This window comes from Acomys minous (genome assembly GCF_964271855.1).
Source record: "Acomys minous genome assembly, chromosome: 14".
NCBI lineage: Eukaryota > Metazoa > Chordata > Mammalia > Rodentia > Muridae > Acomys > Acomys minous.
In genome coordinates, this window is record NC_140496.1 from 92,162,339 (window position 1) to 92,175,004 (window position 12,666).

Sequence of the window (12,666 nt, forward strand, 5' to 3'; positions counted from 1 at the left end):
CAGTTTTACTATCATAACTAGAAGGTGAATTAGACTCAGCTGAACAATTAGCTGAATGTCATCCACAAAATAAGCATAATAATAATCAGCACATACAACTTGCAAATCTCTGAGCAAACTTCATTAAATGTAGAATAATTATCTTTCTTAATACAGTTTAATTGAAAAACACTAAGTGTTCTCATCAAACAGATGCATTTCTCTAGTGTTTTGACACATTCATATGTGTGTGTCTCGATGTGCATACATGTGTGTCTGTGTGTATGTGTCTTTATATGTCTGTGTGTATATATGGTGTGTATGTGTCTCTGACTGTGTGTGTGTATGTCTCTCTCTCTCTCTTTCTCTCTCTCTCTCTCTCTCTCTCTCTCTCTCTCTCTCTGTGTGTGTGTGTGTGTGTGTGTGTGTGTGTGTGTGTGCTGGTACTCTCATTAGGATATTCTGTAGAAGTATCTTTAATATTATGAAATAATTATGAATCTATATTGGTGTTTAAAAGCAAAATTGTCTCTTCCAAATAGAATGTCGTAGAATTCTCTGTTTGCTCTCCACTACCGATCAACAAGCTGCAGTAAAATCTGTGGAGATACGAAATGCTCCCCCTCTGAGTGCAAGCCTGGTCAGGCTCCTGTTTATTTTTTCATTCACTTAGTTACATGGTCCACATTCCATCATTTGCATTTTGCAGTTTGTATTCAGTCATCTGCAATTCTAGTGAATCTAGAGTCTTGTCAGAAAGTCTCACATCACAGTGAGCATAAGCATGTGGCACATGCACAGGTTGGCTGCGCAGCTAAGCAACTAAAAAGCCATTTCAAATTATATCTTTCATATCTGTTGCTTCAGCTGAATTTCTTAACACATGGAGGGATTTCCTGATCACAGCAGCATGTTTTGAATGTTTTGAAATTTCCCTTTTCTATCTCATCTGCTTTGTTCAGATATTGGGCTGCTTCTCTTCCTCTAAAGATTCTCTGAGGAATTTCTCACCAAGCCCTATCTGAAGACTTTTACCCTCCCTCTCCTTTTTCTCTCTTCTTCCTCCTCCCCAACCCTCCTCCCCCTCCTCCTCCTTGTCCTCCTCCTCACCTTTTCCTCTTAGTTATTTATTACAAAGTCACAGAGAAACATCCAGGCTAACAAAGTCAAAACCCTGCCCCCGAAGAAGCTAAATAAGAGGAAATAAATCAAATGACAAAATGATTACCTTCTTTTAAAATAAAGGGAAAATAGTGAGTTGATTTTATGGCTTTTCTATAGAGCTACACATCCATTTGGTAAACATTTAGAACCTAGAAATAAGTGTTCTGGAAGCAAGAATGAGATAAATATCCATGCTATTAGAGACTGTTCCCTTACATTATACTCCTGTTTAAACTTTATGAAAATCTTGAATAAGACATTTACTATAGAAGAAAATCATGGAAGAAACTGATAGAATTCTATAATCCAATCTATTATTTCCAGATGTCCCACTTGTGTGGCTGTTTAAACCAAGTTAAGAAAAGGAGACACAGAGTCTCAGGAAGTACACCTGAAGGGCCTCTTTCTTGAATGACGCTCCCAGGAGCTCATTTCATTCACCTGTAGGGTGTCTTCCTTGAGTGATGGTAGTTTCTTAACTTTACAGGTAGTAGAATCTTACAACTCAGTTTTAAACAACATGGATGTGCTTTCTGGATGATCCTAATTGAAATCATAGTGTATATTTTAGTACATAGCCCTTACATCACGATTTATGCAACAGCCACCTCTTAATTATGTGCCATTTAAATTTGTCTTGAGGATGAACTTGGATGATTTCTGTTGCTGGAGAGTGTGAAGCCACTGTGCTTCCCATGGCTCCAATTACCACTCAGGATCAATGTATTAATCCATTTACTTTATAGGCCTCGTAACAACAAAATAGTAAAAACAAAACAAAAACAAAAACAAAAAACCTTGTCTGCCTCATTGGTATTATAACGTATTAATTTTGAGTTTAACTTTAAAGAAAATAAGTAATTTTTTTTAGAAAGAACACCTCCATCCATCCCTTGCATAAGAAAGCACCTTGCAGTGGTGTCCTCGCAGTGCTATTATAATGTTGTGGGAGTCTGCTCCATCAGTCTAGAGAAGGAAATATGTTGTATGGCAACAGCCTTATACTCTAGTCATATCCTTAGCTATGGTCACTGGATCCAGAGGCCACTGTGAACTGCCTGAAATAGCCACGCCTCTCCTCCTGAGACCTGTGTGTTAATCAGGCTGAGCAGTGGTTTGAATAACTAAAAGACACAGTGGCATCCAGATGTGGAGTAAGGACACCTGAATAACTAGATAAATAACGTAAGGAGAGCGCAGTTGGAATTCCATTGGGCAGCCTTCCCTGTTAACCCCACTGGACTTTGAATTCACCTAAGAAGCTCATCTCTAGACATGCCTCTGAAGGTGCTTTCACAGAGATGTGAGGAGGAAGAGGTTTCCTAAGTGTAGAAAACACTGTACCATGGTCTAAGATCCAAACTGAATATAAAAAGAAAGAGGCAACCAGTGGAGCACCAGTGTTCGTCGCTCTCTGTTACTAACAAGGAATTCAATACAACCACCATTCCCTGTTCCCACCACCAAGTCTTCGCCTCATGACGGACTGTCTCTCTTCCAACTATGAACCAAAACAAATCCTTTCTCCCTGAAGTTGCCCCAGCAAGTATTTTGTCATGGCCATGAAGAGATTAACTGATACAGACAGTGTGTACCGAGGGGGTAGGGGCATTCCTGTGATAACCCTGCTTGTGTAGTCCTCTGGTCTTAGGAACTGGTTTGTAGGAGGGAATATAGAAGAGCTTGGAGCTGTGAGCTAAGGAATCCCAGTGGTGAGAAGAAGTTGATGGGCTATTTTGGTGCTAGATTAGAAAAGCAAAATGCCAAGAGAAATGGAGACCGTGGAGACCTCTCTCAAGAGATTTCCGCGGGGAAACATGAACTCCATTGGAGGCCAGGTTAGACATAATTCATTTTAAATTTTGCCAAATAATCCGGCTGGCTGCTTTCATTTTTCTTTTTACATTTTGCTTTGTTTTTGAAAAAAAAAATAGCTAATGGTCCTCAGATTCACTTTGCTTTTCTCCCTCAAATTCCATGGTGTAAGTAGGCTCCCAAGTTCATAGCCACAGTTAAGACTGCCCACTTCTTCAGCTCATCACTGCTCTGACATCGGGTCAGAGACCTGGAAAATCCAATCATGTTTCCTAAGATACTGACTGTTCATTTTGTTGAGTTCTTAAAAAATCCTAGTCTATACTTTAATTTTTTTTATTTTTTTAATTTTGTGCTTCTCTTCTTTTGTACTTGAACCAGTATTTGAAGCTATTACTTCAGTAGATACCAAACAAATACTGATTGAATAAAGCAAAAACAAGCTCTAACTCTAGCTTAATTAGAGAGAGAGAGAGAGAGAGAGAGAGAGAGAGAGAGAGAGATCATTCTACTGGTGGCTTACCATGTTCTCTTTTGAACTAGCCACTGCAGTTTTAAATCTATTTTCTCCAGGAAAGCATTAGCCACTTACATAACCCTTTCCCACATACTCTTCTCACCACCCCGTATTCAAATAACTTTCCTGTTCATTTTCGTTCTGTCTTATATCCAGCATCCTTCTGAATCTAGCACAATCCACACATTCTAAGACACAGTTATTCTCAGCAATCTACAGGTAACTACAGTTCCAAATCCCTGCTAGCTGTCCTCTGCCCTTTTACAATTGCTGTATGTCCATGTGGGTCTGTGTGTGTATTCATGTGTGTATGCCCATAAGTATATAGGTGTACACATGTGTGCACATGTATGTAGACATTAGAGGTTAATATCAGATGTCTTCCTCAATATGTTCTTCCAATATATATGCATATATATTAAATAAAAGATTAGGTCTCTCATTGAACCTGGAGCTTACTGATTCAGGCAGCCTGGCTGGCCAGCAAGCCCCAAGAATCCTCACGTTTATTTCTCCCCAGAAATGGGACTATAGCACCACTGTGACCATCTTTTTACTGGGGTAAATACTAAGTATCCAAACCAAGGACCTCATACTTGCAAGGCGAGCACTTCACCAATGGAGCCATCTCTCCAGCCCTTTCCTCAGTGGAGAGAATTAAATGTCCACAATTGCTTTAATATCCCAGACTCTGAGCATTGATATCTGGTCCTAAACAACCTTCTTTACCAGCTCTCTACTCTGTGACTATCTATGCGTGTGAATCTTTCTTTAAAGATACACGACGTATCTTCTGTACCACTTTTTTTGTATCTCATTTCATACTCTTACATAACTGGCAAATATCTCACAGTGCCCGGTAAGCATTTTCTAATGTCTCGTTGTCACCACTTCTTTATTCATGGACAAGGAAGGAGGCCATCGACCATGACACACCATCTCTGTAAAAGTCTGTTAATGCTTATGAGATAAATAAACAAACTTGCGACAGTTTTACTCAGAGCACAGTTTCCAAATAAAGTCATTGAAGTCTTGTCATGCCATAGAAATATTACCAAAGAAAGTAATTATAATAAGGAAGTTTAATTTTCTCCAGAAACTTAAACTCCAGAAACAGAACTCCAATTCAACTTTCCTGATGCCTGACGAGTACAGCTACTGTAACAACCGTGCATTTGTCAGGCAAATGATTTACTCAGCACCTAGGAGAGTCTAGACACTGGGTCGTTCATATATAAAATAGAAAAACGGTCAAAGTTATTGCCCACACAGAAGTCAGGAAGAAAAGAAAAAATATGTAAATTTGCTTAAAACTAGAATTAAAATGATGAAATGGTAATAGGCACTATCTCTACACCTGAAAAGAAAACAGCCTGCTGCGATGCAAGGCAGTGGGAGGCAAATCACCTTCTTCTTTCTCCTGCTCGCCCCAAAGAGGAGGGGGATGTAAACCGACTCAGCCGTCGGTGGGGTTGCATGGACTTTGCTGTAGGCCAGCAGCGAGCTATGTCCTCAGCCCTCCACGCACCACACCTCTCTATAGTCATACAGAGCCATACTCATCCTCGGGTAACTGCCAGTCAGAAAAGGGAACCGGGTCTTCCGTACATGACTTTCTAAAAGCCTTTTGGACTGGAATATTCCAGGGGCTACATTTTTGTTCTACTGCACCGATTTATGTTGTTAGGGAAGTTGGGGGTTAAATGTGGCTGTCGTCTTAGATTGAACCTCAGCACAGTAGAGTCAAATTAAACCAGTTAAACTCCAGGCGAGGTGCCAATATCACGGATTTTAATTTGTTCTTTCGACACGTATAGAATAATATTGGACAAGCAAGTCACTCAAGTAGATGGGCAGTGTGATCAAAGGCAATTGTATACTCTGCTTATAAACAACGGGTGTGCTTCTAGCTCCTTCAAGGAGTAAACAACAGACTCAGTTTGTAGACCAGTCTGGGAAGCAAAGCCAGAGTGCAGGCATTGAGCATGATAATAAAGTTTCACAAAAAGGGCACAAGTGTAGTCTGACTTACCACAAAATCCAGAGGATAGATCTACAAAAGCCTATGGCCTTTGAGATACAGTAGCCCCTTTAAAAAGCACAGGAGAATTAAGAAGCAGTAACAGTAATTCAGATTCCCAAAGGAACCAGATGCAGCAGAGGGTAAGTATAAAATAAGAGGGAGACGAAGGACAAATCCAGAAATTAAAAAAAAAATCTGTGACCTATATATTTCTCATTTTTAATTAGGAAATAAAAATTTTCTGTGGACTAATAAACGTAATAAAACGTTGATAAAACATGACTTTGGGGAAAATATTTGGAGCCTACATTTACTACTAAAAAAACAAAACAAAACAAAAAACAAAAACATAAAAGTGAGCTGGGCAGTGGTAGTGCCCACCTTTAATCACGGTACTCGGGAAACAGTGGCAGATGGATCGATGGGTTCCAGGCCAACCTGAACTTCTGAGACCTGACGCCTTTTACCTTAATTTGTAGTAAGCCAGCCACCTTGTTTCCCACACTGTCTTTTCTTCCTGTGTGCGTATCCTTGTGTTTCTTACTGTAACTCTGTCTCTATGTCTTTCTGTCTCTTTCTCTCTGAGCATACACATACAGGATTAAACATAGTTACATCACTCATGCTATGCAAGCACTCTACCACCAAGCTGTATACCTAGCCCCCATTTTACTTATTTGTATTCCTGTTTATAATATTTGAGTTGTTTTATTAATTATTTGAGAATTTTATGTAGTGCATTTTGATTAGATTCTCCCATAACTCTTCCCAGACTTTTATCGACTTCCCTACCCACCCAAATTTCTGTTCTTTTGCTAACCCCCCACCCCGCCTCCCTCATCCAACTTGTGCTGGCTAATGACTCCTGGACGTGGTGGATACCAGCTGCCTCACTTTTAAAGAAAACTGACTTTTCTCCTTCCAGCAGGGATCGTCGTCAATAGCTCCTCAGCCAGGTGTGGGGCTCTGTGCACTGGTGCGTGCCTTTATGCCTGCATTCCGAACTGAAGTAGGATTATGACGCTGAGGCCACCCTGAGCTACCCTGTAAGACCCTATCTCAAACACCGAACACAGTGAAGCCTAGAAGAAGCAAATGAAGACGATGAGGCTTGCTTTCCTGAGTCACAGTGCTCGTGGGCCTCTCTGTTCACAGTGGCAGTTGGAATGTAGCTGTGTCCCTTCCTTGCAAAGCTGTCTGTAGGCTGCAAGAATTTCCTCTGGGTATTGTTTGGGTAAGCCACGCAGGATATTTCCCAGGCCCCCTTCCATACAGAGGTGCTGTGTACTGCAAGTACACTGATGGAGTTCAGGTAGTTTCAGAAGCCTGGTTTCCAACACTTAAGAACATTAATGTTTTCTGTTTTGGTCAGTGATGGGTCTAGTGTTTTCTCAGTCTACTTTCAGTCATCTCAAATCGTTGAGTGGGTGAACAAGTTAGGTCTCTATGATAAGAAATGTCTGCTAAATTTAGTTGAAATTATTATTTAACCAATAGTGGCAATATTTAATTTTAAACATGTATCCGAAAAACTTTGAAACATAACATACATTATCCATACTATTCACATGTGTGTGTTTAATGTTTATTAATCTGTTCGATAATATTTCTACTACACATAAGAAGATAATACAACAGCAATAAAATCATAAAATCATAACCATGGGGCCTGCAGAGGCGGCTCCATGGGTAAGAGCAAGTATCACTCTTCCAGAGGACCCGAGTTCATTGCCTAGCACCTGCCAAAAACAAGTTATAACTGTTTGTAATCCAAGCTCTGGAAGATGTGATGCCTTTGTCTGACCTCCACAGTACAGTAACTGCATTCCTATGCACATACCCACATGCAGAAATACACATATACATACAATTAGAATTAAAATAAATATTTTTAAATATGATCACAAACAAAAATTGCATTGTTAAGATTCTGGCCTTTACTCTAATTGGTTCAGAGGGATTAGTCCTGTTACTGTCTATACTTTCCAGATGAATAGAAAATGGTTCTTATTTTAGTTGTGGGCTTTGTTTTGTTTTTGCAAACATTAATAAAGGCTTTATGTCAAGCATGGATCCATACCTCATCCGAACAGTACTTATTATCCTTTCTAGTGGCTCTCTGGGACAGACAAGACACTCAGCAGCTCATCAAATGAGAGGCAGAACAAGAATTGAAATCCTCACCACTGTCTTCAGACCTCTGGCTCCTAACCTTCTTAGAGCCCAAGAGAAGACCCAGAAGGTCCATCTTTGTGAATTATTGGCTTTATGGCCTGGCAGAATCATTTAGCTACAATTAGGTTCTACATCTAAGTTGACCACAGGGTACTGTGAAAACCAAGATAGGGTGGTTCATACCTCCTGACTACTTTCGTAGTCAGTGAGAAAGACCCTTCTTGTTCTACCTCTTCATAACTATCATCATCGCTATGCGAATTTATGATACTTTAATACTCTCATAGCACTAATTGAAACCCTCAGTAGTACAGGATTCTTCAAAACTATTGCACACTGTTCCCAATTTGAAGGAACTCTCTCTACACAAAGCTTTACCACTTCCTGGCTCGACCTCAATCTTCAAAAAGAGTGGAGATGAAGGACAAAGGCAAAGGGTTGGCTTGAACACCTGCTCCAAGGCACAGGTCCATGGCAAAAGGCATGACTGTTGATGATGCTGCCACATCCTGCTCTGTTGTCCAAGAATTAAGTTTGTTTCATCTTGGGTTTAGAACCAAACACAGTCCAAATACAATCAGTAGCCTTTCCTAAGTTATGCCTTGGATAAGAACGCAATCTAAAGTAATATGGAAGCAAGGATAAAGGAAAGCAAATAGAACATGGATAACAAAGTAAACGTGCTCCTGGGCAATGAAGTGAACTACGGACACACAGACCTTGTCATTGATTGCCTCCTGAGCAGATTTGTTTTGTGCCAGGGAGGGCAGGGGCTGGGGGTTATGAGATACATTTTTCCTCAACCCCTATACCTCTAAGGAAACTTCAGGGTAGTTTTCTGCCTATAGTAAAAAAAAATCTGTTAGCTGCATGCATCATTTTTTCCTCATCAGTTCCCACTTCAAAATGCTTTAATCCCCCCAAAATGTGTTGCCATGGTAACTTTTTTTCCTGTACTTGCTAGAAGCTTTTGCACAACGCAACCACCCTCTTGTTATACTTCCGTTTCTAGAATTACAGCAATAAGAAAAACAAAGGCTCACTTGCTAGAATAGGGATCAGGGTGCTGAGTAGTTTCTAAGTAAGATGAACCAGTGCTGGACAGTGGGCATGGCGGGTCACAGATGCATGAAGAAGTGAGCGACAAACGCCGACTGTGGAACAAACCAGTCCTAAAGCTGCAGGTGCCACTGTTGAACACAGAGCCTTCTGTTTCTTTCAGCTTAAAAAGTCCCAGTTTTCAGAAGCCTCATAAGTGACTCATTCAGTGGGAAAAGGTGTGGCCATGAGAAACCATGGGTCTGTAACTATGACCTGTTGGCCAACTATGTCCTGTCACCTGCCTGGTATTCTTGATAAATTGGGTAGATGTGTGTTTTATTGTAGGAAATAATATTTTACTATGTAAGGCAGAACGAAAATGTACAACAGAAAGTGCATCGCATGTAATGAACTATATATTTGTCTAGAAAATATATTTGTTGTATGTTTAAAATTGTAATATTTCCCCTGTACAAAAAAAAATCTATTATAAAGCTCATTTGCTACATAGGAAAGAAAATCCTTTTTCTTATTTACTATAGTAGTCTGTCTAAATATCAGCCCACACCTGTAAGGTTCACTTTAAAAGAATGACCAGGAATCAAAACAACTTACTGGCTATTATTTTTAAAAGCAGAATTATTCTAGAACACTGTGTAATTTCTGAATTAGATGATATTTTCTTTTCCATGAGCAGGTCACCTTCCATTGCTTTCTGACAGGGAATGTGGACATCATTACAGACACAAAAAATTGTCCATCTGGAACTCATGTCACCCTCGCATGCTTGTGGCCTCAATGTCATTTCAGAAAGCTCTATCCTCCTTTTTTCATCACCTGATTTTGTGTCTGTTTGTTTTTTAAACAGGATCTCAAGTAGTAGACCAGGCTAGCCTCAAACTTGTTATACAGACAAGTATGATCCTAGGTCTCTGCTCCTCCTGCCTCTGTCACCACATGCTGGGACTGCAGGTGTGCATGCCATGCCTCTCCTCTCGTGCACTTTTAAAATGGAATTAGGAGGAGGACAGAGAAAAAGACAAATCATCTCTTCTTTCCCAAAGATAATGACAGTAGCTCCTATCACCTCTAGGATCTTAACTTAAAAACAACTTTCCTAATGATTTCTCTGGAGGAAATTCTTGCAAATTCTGTAAAAGAAAGAGAGAAAACAGGCATTTGAATTTTCATATATAAGGTGCTATACAAAAAAAAACGAAAGCTATATTAATGAAATTTGGATTTTCGGACATACTTTTTAGGACAAATATTCATGTCTTATGTAAGACCAAGAACTGGTTTATGATACTAAATTTATGGAGTGCCTTGCTGAGGTTGAGCCTCCCACAGCCTCACCACCCACAGCATCATCCCAGGAAGGGCTGGGTGGAGAATTCAAACTTGCTCAGGGTAGATACGACACACATAATTTTTAACGAGGGCTATTAGTAAGTGATAACAGCCAGCACTCAGAAATTTAGAAACATCTTCTTGATATACTTCTTGTCCTTTCTTTGTTCTATTTTTTTTCTTTTTTTATTAATTTATTCCTGTTACATCTCAATGGTTATCCCATCCCTTGTATCCTCCCCTTCTTCCCTCCCTCCCATTTTCCCCTTACTCCCCTCCCCTATGACTGTGCCTGAGGGGGACTTCCTCCCCCTTTATATGCTCATAGGGTATCAAATCTCTTCTTGGTAGACTGCTATCCTTCCTCTGAGTGCCACCAGGTCTCCCCATTCAGGGGACATGATCAAATATGAGGCACCAGAGTACGTGTGAAAGGCATACCTCACTCTCCACTCAACTGTTCTATTTGAGAGCGGTGTTAGGTGTTGTATGCAGCTATACACATGTGTTATTAAGAAAGAAACCACTGATTAAAAAAATAATAATATTCAGCTATTCCTCCCACAGCTCAGTCCTCTTTCATTTATAGCCCAGAGTGGCTTCCAACCCTTTAAGTGATAATAACCTCTGAATTATTTTTCTTCCTTAGAAATTATGGTTTGAAGTGTTTCACCTATCCAATGGCCAATCCTAGTTAAGGAGGTGTTTTTCTCTTTCCCTCCAATAATGAGCATGTATGTAACCATCCATCACCTGTGATCATTAGACTACTGTTAGGAGTTGTTATAATTTTCACGGGAAGACACAAGTGGAGGTTTTGGCCAGAAACTGCAACAGCTTCTTTGTCAGGAGAAGATAAACAGTTTCCATAAGGTAGCTTCAAACACATAATGAACACTGCCTACAGGTCCCGGTTACTAACACTGCGAATCCCCAAAGATCTCAAGACACAGCTAAGAAATATGGCTCAAAGACACAGAGCTGAGTTTCTCAACCTTTTATCACCCCAATATCTGGGAGACACAGGCCACTGTCACAAGGAGTTTGATCAGTGGGAGAGTCTGTCCACACAGCCCAGCCAGGCAAGAATGAGCCAGATTCTTGGAGAAGAAAACCTGCCCTTTGAGCAGAGAGAATATATCTATTGAAAATGTACCATAGGTGATTAGAAAATGACCTCCTTAGTTAAAAATTGACTTGGGGGTATTGCATAATTTCTGAATGGAAGAGGGGTTTATTCATGCAGTTGTGAAAATCAAGTGTTTTCTATGAAGTCGAGATTTGGCTGGATTAGTAAAGAAATTTTTAGGACATGGATGATTTTCATTCATTTTCTATATATGTTGGAAGACCAAAGTAGCATCTTCAGTCACTTCTGAACCGAAACTACTCTGTGAAACCTGCCCTCAAATCTGCAAAAGCTGAGACTGGTAGATGGGGCTTCTGTCCCACTGCTGAGCTAGTCAATGCTATTTAAACACTTCCCAGAACTACAGACTCACCAATGCTGGCTCAGACCTCTAATCTCGTGTGCAGGATACTCTGAGAGGCTAAGAGAGGGACCCATCTCAAGAGAAGAGAGAGGGGGGTAGGGAGGGAGGGAGAGAGAGAGAGAGAAAAGATGTCAGGGACTGTAGCCAAATTAGACACCAAGTTCCTCCTCCAACGACTGTCATTTCAGCTCCTGGGTGGCCTTTTCCTTTTCAGAAAGGAACTATGAATTCAGACACTATGATAAAACATGAGGAAACACACTGAATGTGGGAGGCTAAGCTCATTGTCCCTTCTCCCTGATAATGAAAAATGCCTCCCACACTCCCAAAGATAGCATTCCAAATGAAATGGTGAACGTGAAAGCACCAGTCTATTTTAGAAATGGTAGTCTTGGGCATATCTGAAGTTGATTTTATTGAGCTTTGATAATCTGCCAAAGCCTTCCTCATTGTTTCCAGGGAGCTTATTATTAGCTGTACTCAAAGTACATGGCCACCTTGAATACATTAGGATAATCCCTGCAGCTTTATCTTTCAAAAGATTTTGAGCCAGAGTTTTGGCTAATTTTATTTCCAGTAGAAGTCCAACCCTGCCAAAGATCCAAAGTTGGATTCATTCCCAAAGCCAATCCCTGTTTATTCTGAATGCGTTATTATCTTTCACAGTAGAACTTTGCCAAACATGAGAACTGTGCAAAATTTTAACTATGCAGCTCATGAAATAGGATCCAGGTAGTTGATAATTTATACTTGAGGGACTAAGAAATAGACAAATACATAGAAGGGCTCATGAGCAAAACTGAGTTCTGAGAAGTCAATGTGTTACCTGAATAGGTGCCCATTTAAATAACAAAGGGGCTATCTTGACACAGCCTGTGTCCAGGGCAACTTATTTTGTCCTACATAGATAATTTTTCTAGTCTGTTTTCCATCTCTGTGACAAAATAACTGAGATAAATCAGTTTAATCGGAGAAAGGCTTCACTGAGCTCCTGAGTTTAGATGTTTTGGTCTATCATCAATTGGTGCAGTTCCACTTGGGGATGTGGGAAGACAGCAGAGCATCCTGATAGAGAACACATGGCAGATGAAATAGGAAAAAGGGTCTGG